This window comes from Sarcophilus harrisii, chromosome 4 (genome assembly GCF_902635505.1).
Source record: "Sarcophilus harrisii chromosome 4, mSarHar1.11, whole genome shotgun sequence".
Classification (NCBI taxonomy): domain Eukaryota; kingdom Metazoa; phylum Chordata; class Mammalia; order Dasyuromorphia; family Dasyuridae; genus Sarcophilus; species Sarcophilus harrisii.
In genome coordinates, this window is record NC_045429.1 from 136,736,779 (window position 1) to 136,764,261 (window position 27,483).

At 33.5% G+C, this 27,483-nt stretch overlaps 1 protein-coding gene across 1 annotated transcript in view; it reads right to left on the reverse strand.

Annotated features, from left to right (window-relative positions):
• The window catches only part of TIAM2 (TIAM Rac1 associated GEF 2), a 278,343-nt gene that overhangs the window by 216,152 nt on the left and 34,708 nt on the right, over positions 1–27,483 (reverse strand). The window contains exon 2 of the mRNA XM_031937584.1: positions 13,085–13,134. The gene's annotated coding sequence lies outside the window, so the exon portion shown is untranslated. The remainder of the gene's footprint in view (positions 1–13,084; positions 13,135–27,483) is intronic.

The following is a 27,483-nucleotide window of genomic DNA, read 5'->3' on the forward strand; positions in this document are numbered from 1 at the left end:
TACCAAAGAAATGCCCTTTATGTTCATCACTACTCTGAAATGAATGCTGTTATTATATCACCAGTAGACTACGTGTGATCTCAGTCTTCCTTTCTATAGATTCTATATCAAAAGAATGGATTTCATGCTATGTATTTTCTTAAAATATTAAAAACAGAAAGGAATTCTTCCATAGACCTCATTCAACTGCCAGAGGAGTCAATGACATGATCTTTAAAGCGATCTTTTAACTCTAAATCCCAATGATTAGTGTTTTGGGTTGCTTTTTTGTTTTGGTTTGGTTTTATAATGCCTAAATATTTCCTTATTCATTTAATGCTTTATTCTTTTTATAGAGTCTCCAAAACATTGTTGTTTGTAAAACTGCATCAGACAAAATGAACAAACTGAGGTTTTAAAATTAATTAAGCATTTATATATCATGGATTGAAGTAACTCAGTATGGTGATCTCTATCTCCAGTGCAAATTGGAAATAATTTTCTTTAAAAAAAAAAAAAAAGAAGAAGAAGAAGAAGAAGAAGAAGAGCTCCTATTATACTTTTTATGTTTAGTGCTATTATTCTTCCTTATCTTTATGATGTCACATAAATTAATTATTATCATGAATATTGCTATTACAGTATCAATTGCTATATTTATTTACATTCTTTATGGTTTTATACCCAAATATTTTCCATTCTAAAATGGAAAAGAAATGAGAAATGATGGGAACATGTATGTTATTGTCTATTTCTCCCCTTGGCTGATAAAGAAAAAAGGAATTAAGAGCTGTTTTTCAATTTTTAAGTTAAAGTTATTCATGTATATGTTAACAAACTTACTAAAAGAGAGCCTTACAAAAGGAAGGGTGAAAAAAGGGATAAAGTGATTTAAGAACTTATCAAAAGGTGGTTGTTTTTAGGAATTCTTTTCCCCTCAACTTTCAGATTTAGAATTTAAAACCAGAAAACTTCTAGAGCTCCAGAACACTGATAAATGATCTTGCAAAACTAGCAGAGGTACTCTGTTTCTCCATAAGAGTTGTTTCTTGGCTAAGCCCTTGGAAGTTTCAACAATCTACTGCTCACCAAATAACAGACTGGAGGAGTCAAGGCTGGGAGAGATAAGAATAGAGAATAGAAAAAAGCAGCTAGGCCAAAAAGAAGAAATGGATAATGACTCCCTTCCCTTAACCTTACTCAGTGGGATGAAACCCATGCTGCTCATTGCTCTCACTGATAACAAAGCACAATCTGCTTTATGTTCAAAGTGTTCCCAAAAGAAAGTCCTTTGCCTCCAACTGTAAAAATAATTGATGTCTTTAATGCCCCTAAGGAAATAAGCTTCTCATAGAAGCAGTTATAGTTTTCAATAAGCGAAAAATTATAGATGGGGACAATTATGAGGATAAATTTTTTTCTTCTTAAAATTAGGATTGGGAGGAGATAAAAATAGTATCTCATGATCAATCTTATTCACAGAAGTTTAACCAATACATCTAAGGAGCTAGAAGTAATGAGTAATGGAGTTATACAGATCAATACTTTTGGTATGGGTTCCATAATATAAATTATTATATATAATACTATTTTTAGGATTGTTCTGAAGATTAAATGTAATAACATACATAAAGTGCTTTGAAAACCTAAATTGTTCAAATTAATGTTAGTTATGATAACAATAATCATTATCATCATCAATGGATATCTAAACTTTTTTTTTAAGGAGATCTGCCAGCTTTTGTGGATATAGTTTATGTTCAAGGAACCCTATATTCAAAGCATTATGGTACCAATGACTTATTATTCTAAAAGAATTTCTTCAGTATCTGATATTTTAAGGCTTCCTTTGTACTAAAAATAACAAAGCGTCCTTTAAAAAATATTCAATTAGAATGTGGATAGCAACACAGTATTTGCCCCTTTTTTGTTGTTCTTTGCTTACCTTTTTCCCTTTCTCATTTTTTTCCTTTTTGATCTTATTTTTTGTGTGTGTGCAGCATAATATAAGTGGAAATATGTACAGAAGAACTGCACATGTTTAACATACATCAGATTGATTGCTGTCTAGTGAGGGGATAAAAACTTAGAACATAGGGTTTTGTGAAGGTGAATATTGAAAACTATCTTTGCATAAATTTTGAAAATTAAAAGTTATTATTAAAAATAAAAAATTCAGTTATACATGCTACAAGTAGAGGAAAGATAATGACCAAGTTGACATTTTTAAAGTCTTTTTTTTTAAATAGCCTTTTATTTACAGGTTATATGCATGGGTAACTTTACAGCATTAACAATTGCCAAACCTCTTGTTCCAATTTTTCACCTCTTACCCCCACACCCCCTCCCCCAGATGGCAGGATGACCAGTAGATGTTAAATATATTAAAATATAAATTAGATACACAATAAGTATACATGACCAAACCGTTATTTTGCTGTACAAAAAGAATCAGACTCTGAAATATTGTACAATTAGCTTGTGAAGGAAATCAAAAATGCATGTGGGCATAAATATAGGGATTGGGAATTCAATGTAATGGTTCACATTTTTAAAGTCTTGAGTCTCCATAATATAAGGAGATAAGAAACAAATAACATCCCATGAAAAGTGCTTAGTCCCCAGAACTATTTTTATAATCAAATCCATGTTATCATTTGCAAGGAAGTTTGTACTTCTCATGCTACCATACAGATGTGCCTGACGCTTTGGAAATTCTTTGAATTAAAACTAGTATCAAGCTATTATAGGATTTGATTCATACTGAGCACTGGTTAAATCCTATTTGGGCTTATTAATCAACAGATAAAAAACAAAAATTTTCAATTTTTGTTCAAATGATCTCACTAAGCAGAAAAGACAGATTTGCTATCAAGCATTACAACATATCATATGTATCCTCATATGTTTAATGGGGTTAAGAACACTAACCTCACATGGCAGTTACAAAGACCAAATAAGACAACATGTAAAGTGCTTTGCAAATCTTAAATGCCATATTATTATTATTATCAATAGTTTCTGTCAATATGACCCAGACACTGAACCAAAAGTATGATTTCTGCATAGTAAGAATATATGTGTATATGCATATGTGAACACATATATACCATAGCACATATCCATATGTATTTTTCTGATGCTAAAATAATGAGATACATATACATATATTAAATATGCATAGTATGCATGTGTGTGTATATATTTTGGCATGTATACATACCAAACGGTAGAAATACTAGTAGTAGTTCAAAAAGGAATTTACTTGGTTCCAGTATGAATTTTAAGAAACAGAGAACATCTATGTAGAATTTGGTCTGTTTAGCTTTTATGACTCAATTACAAATGGAAAATGCAGCATCAAAAAATGGAGAATTTTATCCATTTGAAGAATAGAAAGAACTCAGATCTTAAGGCAGAGAAAGATATTTTCAAAATTAATAATGTGCAAGTGAAATGGCAGGAAAATCAAATTTGTCATAAATTTTGAACTTATTATATCCAAAGGAAAACAATTCAATGATAAAATTTGAGCAAAAATAATTTTGGGATTTCTATCTGGTACTTGATTAAAGTATAATCTGATTTATAAAAATTATGATTAATGTGACATGTTGATTATGTCTAATCAGTTTAAATATTCCCAATAGAATGTTACATGAAAAATCCACTGACATTTTTCTACACTAGATTTCCCTACACACATGGACAGAATAAACCTAGATACCTCTCAGTTTGAAAATGAAATGGGATGGAAATATTTGAAGGTCTTTGTTTTAACCATCATTTCCCAACTAAATCTAAAGACTTAACAAGCTACTTAGCAAGTTATTAAAAACAAAAAAGGGGGGGGAAGGGATTGGAATTGGAAGTATCGTCAAAAACTCTCCAGTTCATTATCTTCATTTTTCAAATCATACACTTAGATGAAAGAAGAGAATGCAGAGGCTATTTAATATAATCTCATTTTAAATATAAGAAAACTATTGCTCAGAGAGAAGAGACATACAGAGATTGTGAGTGGTAAAGTCAGTACAAAAAACCAGGTTGAGCAACTCAGAATCCAATGATCCAATTAACTGATCTAATAACTCTATAAAAGTTCAATACAGTGATGGATCTGTAATCTGATAGATAGCTCTGAATTTCACTAGCTATAGGAAAAGTCATTTTACCACTCAGATCCTCAGGTTATAGATCGGTAAAATAAGGTTGGATCAGATGATATGAAAGGTCCTTTCCAGCACTAATAGTTAGTAAATATGACTCTTTAACTTTTCTTTTCATAAGTTTTCTGTCCCAAGGACTTTTTATAAAGGAAAAAAAAATGAAGAAAAGGGAAAGAATTTATAATAGTAGGAAGAAGAGGAGGAGGAAGAAAAGGAGATAGTGGTGGTGAAGTTGTTGTTGTTGGTAGTAGTAGTAGTAGTAGTAGTAATAGATATTTTACAAATATCTCATTTTGTTCTTACAACAACCTTATAAGGTAAGTGCTATCATTATCCCTATTTTATAACTGAGGAAACTGAGGCAGACAGAGACTAAGTGACTTGCCTGGGGTAAGTATCACAGGCTAAATTTGAACTATGGTTCTTCCTGACTCCAAGAACTATACTATAGCTTCTTTATTACCTTGCTGCCTTAAGAAAGCAGTGTGGTAGGGTGGAAATAACACTGGTTTGGGGATCAATGGTTCTAGTCCAAATTTTGCTTGTGTCAGTTTCTTGATCTATTAAATGAGAGAGTTGGCCTAGATACCTACCTATACTATAATTCCAGCTATACTATAATTCTATGAGTATGACTTTCCAAGGCAATTGTAGCTCTATATTGGTAAAGGAAATTTACTCACAAGTTCCCATATATCAATGAAATCATGGGTCTGGAACAAATACACACATACATACATACATACATACATACACACATATATTAGATACCATCTCTAAAAGGAATTTTTGCTTAGTGAAAAAATTCCCATCTTGGGTAATCATCCTTTTATTGCAAGTAATGCTCACTGCTATAACAAAATTACCAAAAAACCATACAATTGAGATGTGTCCATTGTAAGTCCTTTTCTCTCAATAGCAAAAAGAGGTCCCTTTGTAATGTTTCATGACAACTGAGTAGAGAATCGGGAGACATAGAATCTAAGTTTCTATGGGACTGCTTCCCACCCAGCTATTTCATTGCTTAATTGACAGGAAGATTTTGTTCAGAGTAATTACCATTCCTGCTGGGTTTGACAATAACACCCTCCATGAGGTCTTAGGGAACATATGGAAAGGTTATAAGACTAAAGAGTGTCAGAACATTATCATTCTGATTAAGGCCGTTTAGAAAAGCTTTTTTTTTCCTTTTAAACAATAAACACAAGCTTTCACAGTTCTAGCTGAAGTTGCTAAAAATAATAAAAAAAAACCCACCCATATATGTATCAGCACTTTGTTTTATATCTCCAGAATATTTAAAATTGTTCAATCTTAAATTGCTGTTTATTTGAATTCTTGGTCACTTCCTATTCTATCACAAAAGACTTATCAGAGCCTCTATAACTCCATAGAAAGTAATAAATCACTCTCCATTTGATAATAGTGTAAAGGTCACTGAATATGACTAGGAACTCCAGATTCTAGTTTAGACCCTTTGGGGAAAGGGTCTTCATGGTCTTCTTGGTCTTCAGTTTCCTTATCAGCAAAATTTCATAGCTGAATAAAATAATTTCTGCAATCCGTTAGGCTCAGAACTTCTACTATTTTGTTTCCTTTATGCCATATATTGTGTGAATCAATAATATTATTCAAATTTCTCAGTTGATGAAAAAGAGAAGAAAAATGAATCCCAAACTACCAATACAACCACCTGCTGGGTCTGCCAGAGAGGCTGACCCTGCTGGGAGGAAAAAAACACCACCTTCCTCAGCATGGTATCCACGCCTGAGGACAGCAAATAATAAAGATAATTATGTGATGCAACTTAATTAGAAACCTGCCCCTAGCTATATTCATTAGTTGTGATTAACCAGTGCTAGCTCACAAAAAATTACATATTCATATTCATATTATTATTCTAGACATGCAAAGGAGCAGAAAGATGCACTAAAGTACATTCCCTGAATGAGAAAAAAAAAAGATAGTTTTTTTCTTTTTTAATTTGTAGCTTTCATTTCACTCAAGTACTAGATTCAAATTAGGGAATAATTGAGTATAAGTGGATCTAAGCTTCAAACTCAGTCTTCACCAGTCTAAATGACCAAAACAGGAAGATGTATTTTAAAGGTAATCTGTTTATTAAGAATTTTGGAAAACAGAATCTACATAGCTCTACATTTTCTCTCTCTTCCTTTTCTCTACCCACAAACAGGATTAGGGTCGTATCCCCTAGTGACGAGTAGCAGAGATTGCCAATACCCAGACTCCAGGGCAAGAGAGTAACATAGCAAATAGCTCTTGCAAGACCAGATTTGGGGAGAAAAGAGGGGGGTATGGAATTTACATATTCAGTGTTAGAATCTCCCCACTCACAGCAGCTGCTGCTGTTCTATGTCTCAGTCACAGCAGGACTTTTTTCTTATAATCTCAGCAACCCCTAAACTTGTTCTCAGCCGCTGGCAAACACTAAAGTCCAACTTCCTTTACCATATACACTATATCTGCTTTTTTTAAAGAACATTTCCTTCCACAATATTGTAGTTTTTAGGGTACAAACACTTAGGTTCTAGAAACAGAGACTCATAGGAAATGAAGCTCTGGGAACTTCTTTCAGGCCCATCCTCAAGGCCTTATAGAAAATGGAGGCTTTCCCTTAGACATGCCCCTTTTGAAAATATAAGTGTGACCCCCTGGTACTAGTTATGGGCAGAACTACTACATAAGTCATTGTATAGCACGGGAAATTATGGAATACCCAGAGGATGGGGAGAAGATATTTCTGAATATAATGTGACTGGTGAGAGCTTCTTTAAAATTATACTTAACTCAAAATATAAACTTATGCCATTGTAGAATTTTTCATACAACTAAGATTAATAATTCACATTTGTTTAAAGTCTACAAAGTACATTCCTCCTAACAATCCTGTTAGGTAAATAATACAAGTGTTATTACCTCCATTTTGTAGGTGAAGAAACTGGCACTGTGAAGTTAGGAGACTTTCCTAGTCATGAAATGACTGTATCAGCACCAGTATCAGAGCAAGGATTTAAACAGAGGCATCCCCTTAACAGTAAGTCTAGTTCTCTTTACACACACTATGCTGCCTTCTATCAGACAAATCCTTATTAAAGTGCGTAAGTATATACAAAAGTATGATAATCTTAGTAAGTAAAGATTCTAAACATTTAGGGAATAAAAATTGTTTGAAATCTAGTTTTAGTCTTCTTACTTCTCCACTGCCTTAATATTAAAATTCATCTCCCTTATTCCTTTGGACAGCTAAAAAACCTAAAGTAAGTTTGCACTTTTAGAAAATGAGAACAAAACATGTTGGTCTTGTAAATTTAATAGCCAACATGTTATTCCTGGCTTATTCTTCTTAATATTTTCTCTCATATAAAAATGAAGAAAATAAGTACTTATCTAACTCATCTGCCATAAATTTATACACATACTGTCTAGTAAAAAACAGTTGTGTCCAAAATACTTCCCTGACATTTCCAAATTTTGATTCCTAAATTGAAACAAGCTTAGAATTATAGAATTTAAGTTTGTTTGTTTGGTGAGGCAACTGGGATTAAGTGACTTGCTACTATGTGCTAGGTTTCTGAGATCAAATCTGAAATCAGGTCTTCCTGACTTCAGTGTTTATACTCTATTTAGCTGCCCCAGAATTGTAATGTTAATGGTAAGAAGGGATCTTGGAAATCATCAAGGTACAAATTAGGAAATTAAAGACCAGGTTAGGCACATGACTTAAGTATGTTCCTCCAGCTCATTTGTAGAAGATCTAGAGCAGGGGTCCTCAAACTACAGCCCGCGGGCCAGATGCAGCAGCTGAGGACGTTTATCCCCCTCACTCAGGGATATGAAGTTTCTTTATTTAAAGGCCCACAAAACAAAGTTTTTGTTTTTACTATAGTCCGGCCCTCCAACAGTCTGAGGGACAGTGAACTGGACCCCTATTTAAAAAGTTTGAGGACCCCTGATAGAGCAACTCAAGTCTCTTGGATTCCTGGAAAGTGGTTGTTTTATGTAAATTTAAAGAAGTGTTTCCCAAACTCTGGTCCATAACCCATAAAGCAGTTCAAAAAGTTTCTTAAAGAAAAAAATGTCATGGCTGAAAACATCTCTTTAACTTTCCTTTAACGTGGTTTGTATATAGGCTTATTCATCTGATGAAAAGAACCATGAATTTTATCTCAAACAATTGTACTGGCACCGAATGATTAAAAAAATGATCAAATAACACTTTTAAGGCTGAAGAAAACAGCTAATCTGTTCTATAGATGATGAGATTGTAACAGGTTTCTTTCTTATGACTCTAGTATGTTATATTACCAAATTTTACCACATAGGTAATTTTCTGGTTTTAGCAATATAGCAAAAATATTCAAAAGCAAAGTAAGTAACCAAGTAAACCAAGTAACCAAGTAATAAAGCATGCCTTCAAATATCAACTTAAATAAGTAACAAGGAAAATGAAAATTGTACCAAGTCCTTTTAATCATATTTGGAGATATGTTTTCAGGCTAGAAACTAGGATTATGAATTCAGTCTTTTTACAGGAAGAATCATGTTATAAGAAAATTTTATTTTTCAGTTTTGCTTTCAAGAATATAACCTATTCCAGTTAAGAAGCAAGATTTAAAACAAAGTCAACAGGAATAGTTAAGATATGTCTGTATGTATGTGTGTGGGGGGTGCGTGTGTATGTTTCTATTTACATAAATATATCTTTTTTCTTAACTATAGCTTACTTAAGGGTGGGGGGATGAAAGGGGAAAAAAGAATAAAAGAATTAGCAGCAAAGAACAAAAGAATAATTTATAGAAAGTAAAGAAAAAATGGACATTCATGAATATAATTTCTTCTACTAACATATATAATTTCTTAATCTGGTAATTTGTGGTTATATATTTTGAAACTTCCTTGATGTTCTGCTAATCATATGACAATGTTCTTTTTTGTTTTGTTTTGTTTCTTTATTCCTTTTCTGTTTTTTCTTTTTTTTCCTATTCTGTTTGTTTTTAAAATAAAAGAAAAATAAGGATAGAGTCTATTCTGAGTATATAATAATATTTAGGTTATTTTATCCATTCTAACGTATAAAGTATTTAATGTAGGTCTCCAGATTTTATCATCACAGATATATTCTGAATTATAACTTATAATAAAATAGAAAAATGAAGGCATTAAATCTATGAATTATATTCTTGAAAAATATTCCTATAAGCATAATACATAATGGAAGCCAATGAGTGGTAAAAATAAAAAGAGAGTAAAATTCACACCAACAAGACTTCCATTATTACCTAATGACATCTCTCAAAGCCTCACTAGGAGAGTTTTATCTAAAAAAAATCCTGCATATAGCTAAATTCACCCAAGGGACAACTGCTCTGGGAATATACATAAGCATGAACACATGCACACATACACATCACCAAGAGATCCCAAATATCGATTATATCTGAGGCAATATGATGCATCAGTCAATTAAAGAAACATTTATAAAACCTTATTAAGTACCAAAATTTGTGCTAAGTGCTGAAGATACAAAGAAAGGCAAAAAATAAAAACAAGCAAAAAAAGGAGCTCACATTGAAAACCAAAGTACAAACAACTATGTACACAAAAGATATATTCCTTAAAAATGTGAGGTAACAAAACAGGGAAGGTGTTAACAGTGGGAAGTAGGGAGAGCAGTAAAGATCACTTTCAGTAGAGAAGTTGAGATTTGAGCTGAATCTTGAAAGAAGCAAGGTGAGCCAAGAAAAATAGAGATGAATGAGGAGAGAAGTTCAGGCATGGAAACAGTAAAAAATGGTGAGGGGCTAAAAATGACCCCAAAGTTACAAGTGTGGGTGATTGGAAGGATGGTGATATCCTTGTCAATATTAGGAAAGTTTAGAAAAGAATGGTCAATAAGTTGGAGGAACAAGGAGGAACAATGACCTGGAGGTCATTGTTGTGAGATTCCTAAGGACAGAAGGGAATAAGACTTGTAAGGTAGAAAGGGACCAGGTTAGGAAAGGTTTTAAACGCCAAACAAGAAATCTGCTATTTGATCCTGGAAGTAATAGGGAGCCAGGGGAGTTTTCTGCTGAGAGAGGAATAACATAGTCAGACCTATGGTTTACATCTATGATTTTGGCAGCTGAAGGGAGGCTGGAATGGTTGGGAGTTGAAGCAGGTAAGTCAACAAGCAAGCTATCACAACTTTCTAGGAGCAAGGGGGTAAGGATCTGCACTAGAGTGGGACTATGAAAGGAAAGAAGAGGAGAGAAGGGAAAATATAGAAGAGATGTTGCAAAGGTAGAAGCAAAGATAGAAGGACTTGGCAATAGATTGGATATGGAGAGTTATGGGTAAGGGACTAAGAATGACCCCAAAGTTACAATACTAGGTGATTGGAAGGATGGTGATATCCTTGCCAACATTAGGAAAGTTTAGAAAAGAAAAGGATTTGGGGGGAAATGTAATGAAGTTTTTGAGTCTGAAATGCCTACAAGACATCTAGTAATATAATGGCTAAAGCACTAATCTTCTTAAAGTCTCTCTGGGCCTTAGTTTCCTAATCTGTAAAATTAGTGAATTGAATTAAATAACCATTTCAACTATAAATCTAAAATCCTATATTCTGCCAAATTGCATATGGGCCAAAGAACCAACAACATGAGACTTTATGACTGCTTTACAAGAAGTGAATTTATTCCAAAGAATGGCATAATTATGTGTATACATATACAGGAATTCAAGTTGCCTTGACTTAAATGAGAGAGAGGCATTTCAGTGAGGGGAAAAATAGGGAAAGAAAATAGTTTTCTTGATGTTCAACCAACATATAGATTTTAAAAGATAAAACAAAAAACTCAACTATTACATTTTAGTTTTCAGCTAACCTGAAGGGGAAAGATAAAAGAAGGGAGAACAAATGTGGAGAATCTTAGCATGTGATACTTTCAGTTGAGGACATTGGCTAATTTACTAGAAAGCACCTTGTTGTCAGCAATACCACTTTTTTCCTCTCTTTTGAAAAAAAATATATAGTTTTCCGATTTGTACCTTGAGTCCAATATCACCCTGAAAATATCACAACTCCTTTAGATTGAAAGGAGAGGGAAGTCAAGACATTAAAATTTGAAATTTTTTTAGTTAAAAAAAATAGCTTAAAGAATTTTAGATGAAATGCATTGTTTACATGTAGTATTTGTTTATAATAAAGCTTTAAATTTCAAAAAAATTAATTTTAAAATAGTCATGTATGACTAGGGAACTAAACTTGTAAACAAATTGAGGAGAGGGAAGTTCATTCTTCTGCTTTATTCCATTACAGAATTCTCCTCTTCTTCTCCTCTCCTCTTCTCTCTTGTCCTCTATGGACAAGGCTTCGGTATAATACTAACATTTTTACTCAGTCCAACTATGTTTTTTTCCACCACACCCTCTTTGGAATGAGGCTAGTCCCAGCCAAGCATAACCCAGTCAAATTCATTCCATAGTAAATGGCCACTACAGTGAATTTAACTGGTACTAAGCAACATCAATCTCATTTCATCACTCCAAAGATGAAACCAGAGTAAGCAAGAGTTCTATTCAACACAATCAAAAACAAGTTTGGAAAACCTTTCTTCACTCCCACCCTTTCTTCCCATCAAAAGCCTAAAAAGAATCATTTGTCTTCTTTTTTTTCCTTTTTGTGACATAAAACATCCTGCTTAAGAGGCAGTTACAGTTTGACAGGTTTGGAGAAGCTCTTATTTCATCCTTGCAGACATGAATGCAAATTCTGGTTTTGTCCAAGGAGTGAAAATGAGGTTGACAATTGTCTTCCAGTACCCTGTTGACACTCAGAATAGTTGGCAATCTGGACTTTAAAAATCTACATCTAAAAATAAGAGATTTACTCATGTTGAAAAGCTAGATTGGCATCTGTCCATACTATACTTTGCCATCCCAAATAATCTTCTCCTTCCTAAGGCAATACATTTTCTGACAAAAGGTGAAGAGAAAGCTAGCTCTATGTTAATGTCTCCGTTTTCTTTATCATAAATAAATATGCATTATGTTGCTTATCTCAAATTAAAAATTGTACTCTTAAGGTTAAAAAAAAAAACATAATAAGACCTTGTTCTTTCTTACACTAAATAGCTGTGCCTCATTAAATTTCTTCTTCCATAACACTCAGCAAATTGTTTCCAATGATTCCATCTGGTCACTAGGCAGAACTCCTTACAATGACAAAGGCTGGGTAACAACTCCATTGAAACTATGAGTGGCACTGAACAATCCCATGAAAGGATGTGATTATTCTGATCTTAGATTGATGAAGTATTTATCTAAGTAAGGAAACAAATCTAAAGGCTCATCAGAGAGGGGGGAGGGGAAGATGAGAAAGTAATTATAAGTCCACATGAAGAAAAGATTATACATCTTCTCTGAAAGGAAACTGGCTCAAGGTCATAGTTATTATGGAAATTTGATACAACCTCTTAGAGAAGCCCTCTAAAAAAAATTCTAAATTTAACAGGACATGAGAATAAATTCAAAGTACACTGATTTTGGTCAAAGGTCTCTTCATAACAGAAAATTGCAATACAAACTATTGCCAATATGAGGTGGGTGGAGGGGGAGAACTATAAAAACAAGATGAATATAGATTAGATTAACTAGCACTCTTAACTCCGAAGGCTAACATACAGCAGTGTCTTTTGAATACAACTTGTCCTTGGCTATATTATTGCTCCCTGGATATGTCCCATTAATTAGCTGAATGATGTTATTCTGCCACAAGTTCCTACTTCCTTATTCACATTTTGTTGCCCTGCCTGCTTATTTAAAAATGTCCAAGACAGACCTGCATAGAGCTATTAGTGCTCCAGTCTCACCAGTCTCACTGGACCAATGTCCAGATAAAGATAAGAACACACATTCAATCACAATCCTACCTTTGGGCTATCTGCTCCAAGAGGCTTCTAGTCAGTAGGACTTCACATACCTAAAAGCAGAAAATTATTCTAATTATCAAAGAGTCAAACACAATTTTGAAAAGAAAAAGAAATTCTTGTAATATTATTAAAAATCAAGTCAATAATTATTTCAAATTTTAATGTTTTGCTAATCTGACTTCAAGTTATAAAACTGAACATAATGGAATTTGCAATTTCCCTTCAATATTTTGATCTTCTGCTAATTAAATTCCTATTCAACTATACTTGAGAATTATATGCATATGTGTTTATGTGTGTATGTGTGTGTGTGTGTGTGTGTGTGTGTGTGTGTGTCTGTGTTTATTATATGTGTACACCACATACTTTTAAAGAACCTGGGAGTAAAAGATAGGAGGTTTTCTTTTTTTTCTTTAAGGTATAATGGCTTTCTGATCCCTAGTAAGCGTCACTTACTATTATAATCTTAACCATTCATGGGCTGACCATCACAGAAATATGAAGATGTTCTAAAAGAGAAGTTGGGCTGATGCCAGATTATGAAAGCATTCAAATATGAGGCTAAAAAACATGGACTTTAGTCCATGTTTAGAATTTTAGCAAATTCTTCCTAAAGTAACCAAAAAACTTATTTTTATTTAAATCTATTTCCTCTTGACCTTTAGGTGGTATAATGGATAGAGGTCCAGGCCTGGAATCAGGAAGACTTGAGTTCAAATTATCTTTGGAAACAGAATAAAACTGTATATCTTTGGGCAAGTTCTTTTACCTGTTTGCCTCAGTTTCCTCATCTGTAACAGATGGGGGTAACAGCACCGATATCCCAGAATTGTTAAAAAGATGAAATGAGATAATAATTACAAAGCACTTAGCACAGTGCTGGAACATAGTAAATGATATAAATGTTAGTTATAATTATTAACTCAACAAATAATATAGCTTCAGAAGATTCAGAGCAGAAATTACCTTAAATAACTTTAATTCAAACTCTCATTTCAGAGATGAAAGGATTTGAGGCCTAGAGGAATAAAAAAATACTTTGCCTAAGGTTCCATAAGTTGTAAGTAACAGAAAGGAAATTCAAATTCAGTTATAAAATTCATATAAAATTCCACTACATAACATATGGAAAATGTTTACTTTCTAGTACTCAAGATACTTAAAAATAAATAGCAGGAGTTTTGCTATTCAAGATGAACTCTAAACCATTTCCCATGCTAAGCTGGAAAGGAGTTTCAATCTAGGATCTAGCAAGGTTCAACATTTTTCTCTGTTGAACAATTATGTTGAAAATAGCAGAAAGGATGCCAGGATGCAGGAAAAAAGTAATTAACTTTTGTTCTTTAGCCTAAAGCCCACCCATCCTCCAAATGTTGCCAAAAAAGATACACAGTCAAAGCTACATAAAAGGAGAGAAAGAAGGATGGCATTCTGCCTCTCTTCTTCCCAGGCCCTTTAAACTATCAGTACTTTAAAGAAAAAAATATTCAGAACAAATGAAACTGTCTCTTCCCTAAGAGAATTACAATCTGAAAACAAGAAAGAAAAAAGCAGAATGAAACAGTGGCCATAGAGGACAGCTGGCAGATGGTAGGGCAAAGGGTAACAGGAGCTGAAATTCTCAACTTCTTCTCCCACTAACAGGTGGGTTGTGTGGAAAAAGGGTAAGAAGGAGAAAAGGATAAGGTAAGGGTCTTTACAAAGTTCAAAATCCCCTTCCCAAATAAGAAATGATTCTCACCATCACAGAAAAGAAAAGCAGAATCTGATTTTCTTTTCATGGGTTAGGCAAGATCCTAACAAAAGAAAAAAAAAGAAAGAGGAGATGATTAAGGGCTTGCTAAGTGCAAAAAAGCAGGAAGAGGAGGAAAGGAAGAAGAGGAGAAAGAGAAAAGAAGAAAGAAAAAGGGAGAAAAGAGAAGAAGAGGAAAGCAAAAGAAGAAAAGCAGTAAAAAGAGTAGAAGACTGTGGCAGGTACATGTTATTATTGTTCTTTATAGGAGAAAGTCTGGACTTGTGTCCTACTCTGACACTGAGTGACTGTGGGGACTCTAGGCAAGTTATTTAACTCATCAGTGATCTAGACGCCTAAGTATATAAATTGAAATAAAGGTCCTGAAGGGAACTGGCAGTTATTTTCTTAGCCATGAATTTCCTATACTAATGAAAACACAAGTCCAGATCATCTCATATTAATAATTCATTATATTATAGACACAATACATTGTTTCATCTAAGAGAATAATAAATAGACAGCACACAAGAACGTATGGGATGCAACCAAAGCAGTTCTGAAGGAAGTTTTATATCTCCAGATGCTTACTTGCATAAAATAGAGAAAAAGAAGATTAGTGAATTGGACATGCAACTAAAAATGCTTTTAAAAAAAATGAAAAATCCCAAGCAAATACCAAATTTGAAATTCTGAAAATAAAAGGGGAAATTAATACAATTGAAAGTAAGAAAACTATTGAACTAATAAATAAAACTAAAAGTTGGTTTTATGAAAAAACCAACAAAATAGATGAACCTTTAGTTAATTTGATTAGAAAAAAGAAGAAAATCAAACTGTTAGTATCAAAAAGCAAAAGGGTGAATTTTCCACCAATAAAGAGGAAATTAGAACAATAATTTTACCCAACTGAATGCCAATAAATCTAATATCTAAGTGAAATGGATGAATAGTTACAAAACTATACATTGCCCAGATTAACAAAGAAGGAAATAAATTACTTAAATCGTCCCATTTTAGAAAAAGAAATTGAACAAACTATTAATTAACTCCCTAAGAAAAAAATCTCCAAGGCCAGATGGATTTACATGTGAATTTTATCAAACATTTAAAGAGTAATTAATTTCAATACTATGCAAACTATTTAGAAAAATAGGGGGAAAAGAATTCTACCAAATTCTTTTTATGACACAGATGGTGCCAATACCAAAACCAGGTAGGGTCAAAACAGAGAAAGAAAATTCTAGACTAATTTCCCTAATGAATATTTGTGGTGGTAAAGAATTGGAAGATGAGTGGATGCTTTCAATTGGGGAAAGGCTGACTAAATTATAGTATATGAATGTAATGGAATACTAATATTCTATAAGAAATGATGAGCAGACTGATTTCAGAAAAGTCTAGAAAAACTTACATGAATTGATTTTGACTAAAGTGAACAGAACAAAGAAAACACTGTATACATCAACAGCAAGATTATGAGTTGATTAGATATGATAGATTTAGCTCTTCTCAGCACTTTAGTGATCCAAGACAATTCCAATAAACTTTAGATGGAAAATGCCATCTGCATTCAGAAAGAGAATTAGGGAGACTGAATGTGTATTGAAGCATACTATTTTCACCTTTTTTCCTTTTCTTTTGTTTTATTCTGTTTTGTGTTTTTTTTTCCCTTTTGTTCTGATTTTTCTTCCCAACACGATTCCTATGAAAAAATGTTAAAATGAATGTTCACATATAATCTATATCATATTGCTGGCTAGTGTGGGGGAGGGGGGGAATGAGAGAGAACTCAAAATCTTATAAAAATGAAAGTTGAAAATCATCTTACATGTAATTGGAAAATAATATATTATAAAATAATTTTTAAAATAGTGAATGAGTGCACCTCTCATTGCTAGCTTTGCTAGCACTATTTCCACCTCTCATCATCTTTATCAATTTGCCAAGTATAAGTTAAAACCTCAAAATAACTTCATTTGCATTGCTCCAAATCACTATTAGTCTTTCATGTATTTTTTGATAACATATAATTCTTTTTTTAAAATACTGTTTATTCATACTGTTCACAAAAATTCTAAAAATTTTTGATAGTTGTAATTGGGATAAACTTTCTCTTTCTCTGATCTTAAGAACTAGATTGCCCAATTTACCTATGAGTGAATATCATGGTTGGTGATAGTCACATGGTGGTCCTATGGTTTCTCTGATTTGGGGAACTTCAGAAAGTTATTCAAAAAGTACTCAGAATGCAAAATTTCATGATAATTTACTCTGAGCTGTCATGTAGATTTGTAAAAAATGGACTTCTTTTTTCTGAAAAGCTCCCTCTTCTCTCAAATAAATCCCAATCTCACAGGCTTATGACAAACATCAGCATTCCCAACTCTATAATTCATTAACAGCAACAGGGTAAAAAAGACATGGACAAATATCTTAATAATGTATTTGCTATGAGAGTGGTCACAACTAGACCCATCTCTACTGGCCAATACAGCCAATGCAGATTCCTCAAAACACTGGAACCTCAGTCTGGTGCTGATGGATGATGCTCAAAGCCTCTCAGAAAATTTCCAAAGAGAACACCTTAAACTCAGCTTTCTCACAAATGTATCTTCAGCTTCTCTCAGACAGGGCAGTGAACTTTCCATCCCTCACAGAGCTTCTTTCTCATCTTTTACACTCTTCATCTTCTGGAATAGCTAACTCTCCAAACTTCTTCAGTAAAGGATTTCTCTGTCTTTTGTCAGGACCTCCCACAAGTTCCAAAGATGATGATTAACTAACCTTTCATCACTAAAGTTTTATTCCCCCTCTCTTGAGTGTATAGTAATGATATTTAGAGTCTCTTTAAGAAGGGTTATTTAAGGGGGAGTTACACACAAAATGACATGGCTATGAAAGTTTTAAAGTATATTTACATATGTATGTGAGAAAGACAGACGTTAGCTTCCCTTGGGAAAATGTTAGCAATTGAATTTTAGCACCATACCCCCTCTTCCTTCTAAGAGTTATTATCAAAGCTACCTTAATAATTTTCAAATGAGCAAATAACCAAAGAAGTTGAGTTTGTTTGACATGGACCACAGCCAAACCCAGAAAGAGTGGCTCACCTTGATGTTAGCACAATCTGGGCCCCAATGAGAATAAAAATACCCTGACAATGAAGACAGTCATGGAATGGCTAGAGGACTGATTATCAGGTTTGTCTTATAATAATGAAGGATTCTTCTTCTGGTACGTATTTGACTTATGGGGCCTTTTCTAACCATGAGATTTTGTGATTCAAAATCAAATGAACCCAGAAGTGGCCTTTCCAATATTGAGGAAGAGCACAAGAAAACCAGGAAACAAGGAAAAATCCAAAACCGGTTTGACCTGATTTGTACTTAACGGCTATTGAAGATAATATGCCAAAAGTTCCAATGTATGTGTAACTTAAAAAAACCATCTGAATGACTGGTTGATCCTATCATTTAAAATTTTTACAGAGCAATAGTTTACTTGACCTTAGAGACAAAAAAAAATCCCACAAAATTATAATATATTACAGCAAATTAATTTATCTATAAAAATTAATTTTATATTTTCATAGTTCCATATCCTATGAGCTGTTGTTCAGTTACCTATACTGGCTGCAGAATTAAAATGAATCATAAAAATCATTGAGTTTATCAAGGACTGCAAATTATTCTCAACAACAGTTTTTCACCTAAATGATCCTAGCAATTCCATCACATATCCAATTCATTTGTGTGGACAAGGCTTTAATTATTAGCAGTTAATGCCACTCATGAAAAAGACCACCATAAGTATCCTTGTTCTACAATTGAATTAACAGATGAAGTGATCTCTTCTACATCTCACACACACACTGATTGGAAGGCACAAACATGGTTATTATGATTAAACTGCTCCAAACTTTCATTGCTATGCTCAGAGGTAGAGACAGGTTTATACATGTATAATGATAGACCTGCGCAAGAAAAATATCCATCAGAAAACTTGGTAATTAAATATTTAAGCAAAATTTATTAGATTATTCCATCTAAAAAAATTACCTTCTTCATTAGATATTCAGAAAGAAATCAATGCTACTTAGGTCACAAAAATACATTTTTACTGATAACAGCTCTTTAAAATAGCTTTCACTTTGGAAACCGTTGGTTTCATTGATATAGGGAACTACATATTTCTACTATATCTTTCTATATTCCCACATGCAAAGAATAAGCCTTTATAACTGAGTAAAAGTATTGTTATTTGATAATCAACATTATCAAAAATGCAATATTCCATACTCAGATTCAAAACAGTATTATGAAGCTTCAAAACATTCTTATGAAGAATGTGTGCAGCAAAAAAAATGAGGGATTAGTTTCTCATATGCCTTCTTTGGATCGAACAGTGTTTAGTTTTAATTATTTTGTTGTTAATTTCCATTCCATTTATGTTGCTGTTGTCTTTGTACATACTGTTTTTTTTCTGGTTCAACTCATTTTACTTTCCATCAGTTCTATAATCCTTATCATACTTCTCTATATTCAACACATGCATCATTTCTTACAACAAAGTAATATTCCCTTTACATTCCTGTATTACTTTTTGTTAAGCCATTCCTCCATCAGTGGGCATTTCCCCCCAGTTCTCTGCTACTACACGGAGTCCTGGTATATTATTTTTTGCTGTAAAATGGGGTCTTTATTTTTGTCATTGCCCAAGCTTTCCCCTTTGGGGCTCTGTGCCTAGACATTGGAGTCATTTCCTTTGCATATTTCTAAATAGTTTTCCAGAATTATTGGACAAATTCATAGCTCTGACTCTGAATGAACACATTCTTCCATAATTCCTCCAAAACTAACAATTCCCGTTTTTTTTCATCTTTCACTAATTTTCTATAAGATGAAATCTCAAATTTGTTTCAATTTGTCTTTCTATTATTTTAAGTGATCTGGAACATTTTTCATTTAAGAATTGTTCATATCCTTTGACAACTTCTGTGGAGGGAAAAGCCTTTTGGTTTCACATACTTCTATTTTTGTTGTTTAGGTAATTTTCAGCTGTGTTTGACTATTTGTGATCCTTTTTGAGACTTTCTTAGGAGAAATTCTGGAGTGGTTTGACATTTAATTCTCCAGCCCATCTTATAGATGAGGAAACAGAGGCAAAAACAGGGTTAAGTGATTTGCCCAGGGCCACATAGTAATATCTGAGACCAGGTTGAACTCAGAAAGATGAGTCTTCCTGACTCTAGGCCCAGGTTACATATGATATCAGATTCATATCTCATACAAAAATTTCTCCCAATCAATAGGTCCCTTCTGATATTACCTACATACATTTTATTCATACAAACAATTTTTCTGTTTCATCTAACTAGAAACATATAATCTTTTGTCATCACCTATATTCCTTTACTGCCTAAGAAATTAGTGACCCTCATATTTAACATGTATTGGTCAACCTGCCATCTGGGGGAGGGAGTGAGGGGAATGAAGGGAAAAATTGGAACAAAAGTTTGGCAATTGTCAGTGCTGTAAAATTACCCATGCATATAACTTGTAAATAAAATGCTATAAAAAAAAGAAAGAAATTAGTGACCTAGAAGTTACCTCTATGTATATAGAGCTTATTATGTGCCAGGCACTGTGATAAATGCTTAACAAATATCTCATTTGATCCTCCCAACAACCCAGGGTGCCATTTTACAGATGAGGAAACTGAGACTAATACAGCTTAAGTGACTTGTCTAAGGTCAGTGTCTAAGCCCAGATTTGAACTCAAATCTTCCTGACAACATTCTAGTACTTCATTCATTGTGTCACCTAGCCAAGCAATAATAGAATTTTTTGTATTATCTTTAGCATTCAAGTGCCAAGTCCATTTTAAGTTGACTGTGGCACATGATGTACTCACAGTCTAAACTTAACATTTCCAGACTGCTTTCCAATTTTTCCAACAATTCTTATCATATAGATAATTATGTTTTCCATTGTGCTTTCTGGAATGTGTGCTCTATAGGTAACAAACTAGCTTTTATATTAAAAATTTTCCTTTTTCACTCCTTCTGTCTTTTGGCTTACAATTGAGACCTCATTCCCTTCCAACAATCTATTCCAACTACACTTTCACTCATTCCCCTAACTCACTGGTCAAAATATTAGAGATAAATACCGCTTCTCTTGGTTGTCACTTCCAGACTCTCCTTCAACCATCATTAATTACTGTATTCTCTACTCCTTTGAAGTTCATAAAACCTTTATCTACCACTCAATCAAAATTCTAATAGTTGTTGTATACAGACCTCCCAGACACTCCCCCCCCTTTTTAATGAGTTTAGTGAGTAATTCACGAGCTTTCTCTTCATACTGATATTTCCTCAAACATCTTCAACTTCCGATCCTCAACTGAATTATTTCCCATGTCCTTCACTGTAATGTAACACAAAGAGCAGTTCACATCTTTAATCTTGCTATCACCCACAAATGCATCACTTTCACATTCATGAACTCTGATATTTCTTTATCTAGTAACAATCTGCTTCATTCCATCTGTCCCTCTGCTTTCTGCATCCCCAAAACCTGATCTTCATTCTCAGCATGATCTCCATTCCCTTGAGACCTCAGTTCTTTCTACTGCACTGGCTACATCCTCCTTCTTTTCTCAACTTGACAACTCTGCTGAACTAATTCAAACTGATTTTTCTACTTGCCTGAACTTGCCTCAGTCTCCTTTGCTGGATATTTATCTAGATCAAACTCTCCACCCTTGTTCATACACTATCCACTTCTTTGAATCTCTAGTTCTCATATCTTATCAGCAATCTCAATTTACCAAGCTTTAGCCTTAGATTTATGCCTTCACTCCTCCCAAATATTGTTGAACTAAAATGGAGAAAAATCACAAAATTGTACCCAAAGGATTCACTACAAATTTGTGTTCCATAACCTCAACTGGACTCTCACTCTACTAAAACAATCCTTTTTACATTTCCCTGATTGACTCACTCTCTAGTCAATATAAATGCTTCTTCCAAATCTTGTCATGTCTCCTTACAACTCCCAAAGCTCCCTCTCTGGCCATTGTCCAGCTGAGAACTTTGCCTCACTTTTCACTGAGAAAATTGAAGCCATTTGCTGAAAAACACTTCCTTTTATTACTTCCTTATTTCAAATCACTCAGATGCCTTCTGCCACTTTTCTCCCTCAGCCTTGTCACATGAAGGGAAGGTTCTTCTCCTGGTTTAGGCAAACCCCTTTATATGCACAAAAAACTCAATTCCATCTCATCTTCTGCAGATTATTTCTATCATCTTCACTGTCTCATTAATCTTGTATTTGTCTCTGCTAGTCTTGTATCTCTGCTGACTGGCTGCTTGCCTACTGCCTACAAACATGCCCATGTCTCATCCATTCTCAAAAAATTTTTTACTTGACCCATACAATCAGGCAAATATAGCCCTATATAGCTCTTTTCCCTTTTGTGGCTAAGTTTCTTGAGAAAGTCATCTACAAAGGAAAACTTTACTTCCTTTTCCCTCTATCACCTAAATTCTGGCTTTACACTTTCCATCTGGTTTCTAATCTCATCATTCAATAGAAACTTCTCTCTCCAGAATTACACAATGATATTTTATTTGTCAAATCTAAGGACATTTTCTCAGTCTTTATTCTTCATGATCTGAACTGGCCTTTCAATAACCCTCTTCTGTTTATGTTTTTGGGCTCTACTTTCTCCTGATTCTTCTACTTGCCTGAACTTGCCTCAGTCTCCTTTGCTGGATATTTATCCAGATCAAACCCTTCATACTTTTTCATTTGGTGATTAATTATAATCTCTATGATTCTCAGATCTATTTGTCCAGGACTAACCTGTCTCCTAACCTGGATGTTATCTCCAGTTTACCCAAAGTATATTCAGTTTGTACCTAGCTCTATGCTGATTGTCCCCCCACCTTGGACTGTGAGATGCCTGCGATCAGGACCCACTTTCTGCCTTTCTTTGTTTCCCTAGCATTAAAAGTACCTTGACATAAGTAGGCACTTAATAAAAGCTTGTTGACTTACTGGCTACTGAACACTTCACAAAGTTTAATTATTTCTTATTCTTCTGTGTCAGTCTCTGCCAGTGATCTACTTCTCTATTTTTTTTATTCAATAGGAAATAGGTTTGAGTTTTAGAATTGCTATTCCTCCTTTATCCCTTCAAATTCTAGAATCCTTTAATTCTAAGCAAGTAAGTGATCTTTTATTGCTTTCTTCAAAATTTGTTGAGTTGTTATATAAAAGAAGGATTACATATATTCTCTTTGACTCAAGATAACAAAAGTGGAGATAATATTTAAATAAATGAATAAGGTATAGCTAACACTGAAAACTGTTCAAAATATAGGAAGAAGAATTAAATCAAATGAGTTCCAAAGGTTGTTTCCACTTTAGGGTATGATTCTGTATTCTCTTTTCTTGTCCTTAGCCATGCAACACTGAGACTTTCTCCTGATATAACCCATTCTCTATTACATGGAAGTTTTTTCTTTCATATGGTAAGGCTGTAGAGTCAGTCAAATAGAAAGATTTCCCCAACAGAATAATACCACCATCTTCCAAAAACTTAATAAAGTACTGAGGTCATTGAAAAGAACTTAAGATGGATTACTAATGAACAGAAAAATATGTTGCTATGTTGGCTGGATTTTTCAAACTGCCAATTTAAGTTTGTGGAAAATGAGTGATTTATAACTTATGTAACTGCATCCAATAGTCCATATGTTTTTGGATTTTAAGACCAGAAGGTTGACAAAGCCAGTAACATCTTTTACTTTGTTAACTTAACTTGCAACCAGTTTTTATGTCTGTATCATTCCAAGATCAAGTCTTCACATTTGAGACTTAGAAAATAAGCTTAAAATGCTCTAGAATATCAAAAATCTTAAAAATTGTATTGTGATAATTGATTATATAAAATTCTATTATAAATCCTATATGTAGCTAATAGGTAAAAGTTAAAACAATGCAGCAAGTAACTAGTCATTAAAAGAACCAAGATAATTGAACTGCTAAAATTCTATTCTTACTTTGTAAGATTTTAGCACTGGTAAGAACTTGAGTCATTATGTTCAATTTCCTCATTTTACTAATGAGACAATAAAATCTAAAGCTTAACGATTTTCTTGAAGTCAAACATCTCACATCCTAGTTGAAGGATTAATTGAAATGTACAAAATAAATGATCTGATGAAACTTGAATCTGCACAGTAAAAAGACTTTATGAGAAGGAATTTTTATGGGAAGGGAGGAGCCAGGGTGTTTTGTCCTAGATGAAAAACATAGATTTTATGCAACAACAAGAAAAAAGATACAGCATGGTACATTGGAAATTGCGATGATTTGGGCTTGAAAAATCTGGATTCAGCTCTCACTTTTGATGCTTACTACCTGTATAACATTGAAGAGATCACGCAACCTTATTTACGTAAGCTTCTTCACCTATAAAATGAAGGATGAAATTATCATTAAGAAAAACTAAGAGCTCTTTGCTTTCTTTTTAACAAAGAGAGTATTCAATAGATGTTCCAGAAAGATAACTGATGGTTCATACCACTACCACATCATACTTCTATCCCAGACCCTGATCTCTTTAACAAACTTATCTATTTCCTTTTTTCTGCACAAATAGTCTATTGTATATTCTTAGGATACTATTACTTCCATATATCTTTCCATTCATACATTCCAGTTTGCTTCTTCCTCTCTGATACCTGGATTTCCTCAAGAATATTTCTTATTAATATAATATTCATTTATAAAGAAGAAATAATTATATTTCCTTATAAGTATTCTTCTTTGCATATGTAAATATAAAGAAGAACACTCAAGAGGAAATATATTATTAAAAAGTAATTATGTGATACCATTATATATTATTGTATATTACATGTAAATATTATATATGTGTGTTTATATGTATATGTGTGGAAGAAGAAATACTTATGAGAAAATCCAGGAATCAAAAGAGAGAAAGCAAGCTGGAGTACATGAATGCATACATGCATACACATATATGGCAGCTAGATGGCACAGTGGATAGAATACCCAGTCTGGAGTCTAGAAGATCAGAGTTCAAATTTGACCTCAGATACTTATTAGCTGTATGACCTTAGGCAAGTCATTTAACTTTATTTGCCTCAGTTTCTTCATCTGCAAAATGAACTGAAGAAGGAAATGGCAAAACTCTCCAATATCTTTGCCATGAAAACTACAAGGGTCATGAAGAGTTAGACATGATTGAATAACAATCAATCAATGAATAAGCATACATATGTATGTATGTATATGTAAAGATATACTCACATATGTTTATACACATACATATTTATTTTTAATGCTACACTATTATTTATTTTGCACATTTCCCAAAAGATATACACCTCCAGTGCCATCTTCCAGTCACAAAACCTACAATTCATCAAATCTCAGAGATTCCTAATTTAAATTTGTCCCTTTACATCAAGATCTTTTGTCCACTTTGCTGATTACTTCATTCTCTAAGCACCTGTACATAAACACATGGGATTATCAATCTGATTAGTACATTCTTTTTTGAATTTTGTATCTTCCAGGCATTACCATCAGTCCCATCTTACAGATTCCTGGCACTGTTATCTGACTTACTGAAATAACCTAAGGAGCCCTAGGTTTTGCCATCGGCCCCACCTTTGCACCTGTGGGACTTACAGACCTTTCCATCTGCGCCACAGACAAACTGTCTTTAATGTCTTGTCTCTTCCAGCTAGGAAAGGCTGTTTGAAATCAGATATCATCTCACTTTTTCTATTTGTATCCATAGCATTTAGCATAGATGATGGAACTGAGATGGAAAAAACAGTTAAGGGACCTGCCCAAGATCATACAGTGAATAAGCACTTTGAACATTGGTCCAATTCCACTACCATTCACTATGCTATCCAACTGCACTGGAACATGGAAATAAGAATAGAATCACAAAATGATGTCACAATTGTTTCTGTGGAATAAAAAGTAAAGAATATCGTATCTTTTAAAATGATGTATACCTTAAAAATGTATCAGGGATATATAGTATGAAAAAAAATTTATTCTAGAAGCAGGCTTTCTCTTTTGCAGGATTACTTGAACAAAGCAGGTAGCATATATACCCAAAGAGGGTAATATTCAGATATTTAATGTTGTGTGTTCCAATCCAGAAACTCAGTCTATCATTATGAGAGTTCCAGCAGAGACTGCAGGACCACTGTAAGCATAAAAGCTAAAGGAAGCCTATTATGTTCTGTGAAGGGATTACTAAGGAATGTATATACTGCTCCCTGATGTTCCAAGTCCTCAGAACTGCAGGATATAATTCACATCCAACCAGGCAGACCCATCTGGTAGCTCATTAGCAAAACATTCTGGCTCTTTTAAGAAACCACTGATTTTTTTTTTTTAAGAGAGACCGAAGTAGTGGGGAGGGGAAGGAAACTAGTGGAACAGTTTATTTTCCAAATAAGTATTCTAGATAAACACAGACACCCAAACATAGTTGTCAAATTAATAAGAATTAATAAACTAACTTCAACAATCAAAGCTCTGATAAATGAAAACTACTATAATATAATGGGGGATGTGAGGGTGGAGTCCTAGTAGTTTGCTGGCATAACTAAGATGAACCCAAGCAATTTACTAGTCATGTACCCATCAGCAAATCATTTATCCTCCCCCTGGGCCTCAGGTCACTATCTACAAAATGAGTAAATTGGATGAGAGAATCTCAAAAATCTCTACTGTTCTAAGTGAAAACAGTTGAATTCCCAGAGTTTGGGAGGAAGAAGTGGTGGACATTTGCTCAGGAAATTGAAATTCTGACTTGGCTTTCTTGAATCATTTACTTTATATAGCTAGACTTTCAAAACATAGTAATTGCTTTCTTTTTATATATAGACATAGATTTAAACCACAACTAATTTGAAAGGGTTGCTATATATAGGCTTAACTCTACTTATAATAGCAAATCCACAAGATCCCAACCCTGAAAACCTAAATATAACAGCAGTGTAGAATTCAGTTCATCTCACATGAACCATAAATTATTCAAGATAGTAAAAAGACAGCAACTTTTAAACCTTTGAACAAAAGAAAAAAATGATTAATAACAAAACAACCTTTTCACAACCAACACACAACACACACACAACACACACACATACACACACACACATACACACACACGTACAAATACACAGACTATATTTCCAAGAAACTACTTACTTGTAAACTCCTCAATGCATTTAAGTATCTATACATGTTATTTTATTCCTACTGGTTATCACAGAGTTCTGGATTTCTTACAAAAATACTAAAATATATTTTAGTCCTCATAGAACAGATATGACATTTACTTCTAGTCTTTTATTTATTTTCTATAACAGATGGAAATCAGTGAATACAGTACAGACCAAAAGAATATGAGATTCATTAAGTGGATCATGGAACAGGGCAATTTTAGAATTCACTAAGTACTTTTAAATCTACTAATAGAATCCTGGACTTAAAAATCAAACTGATACTTTTTGCCTTGAAGAATAACTGAATCTCTTGTGTCTGGGAAGACTCTCACCCTGAAATAAAAGCTGTATTGCAGAGTTCAAGCTTTC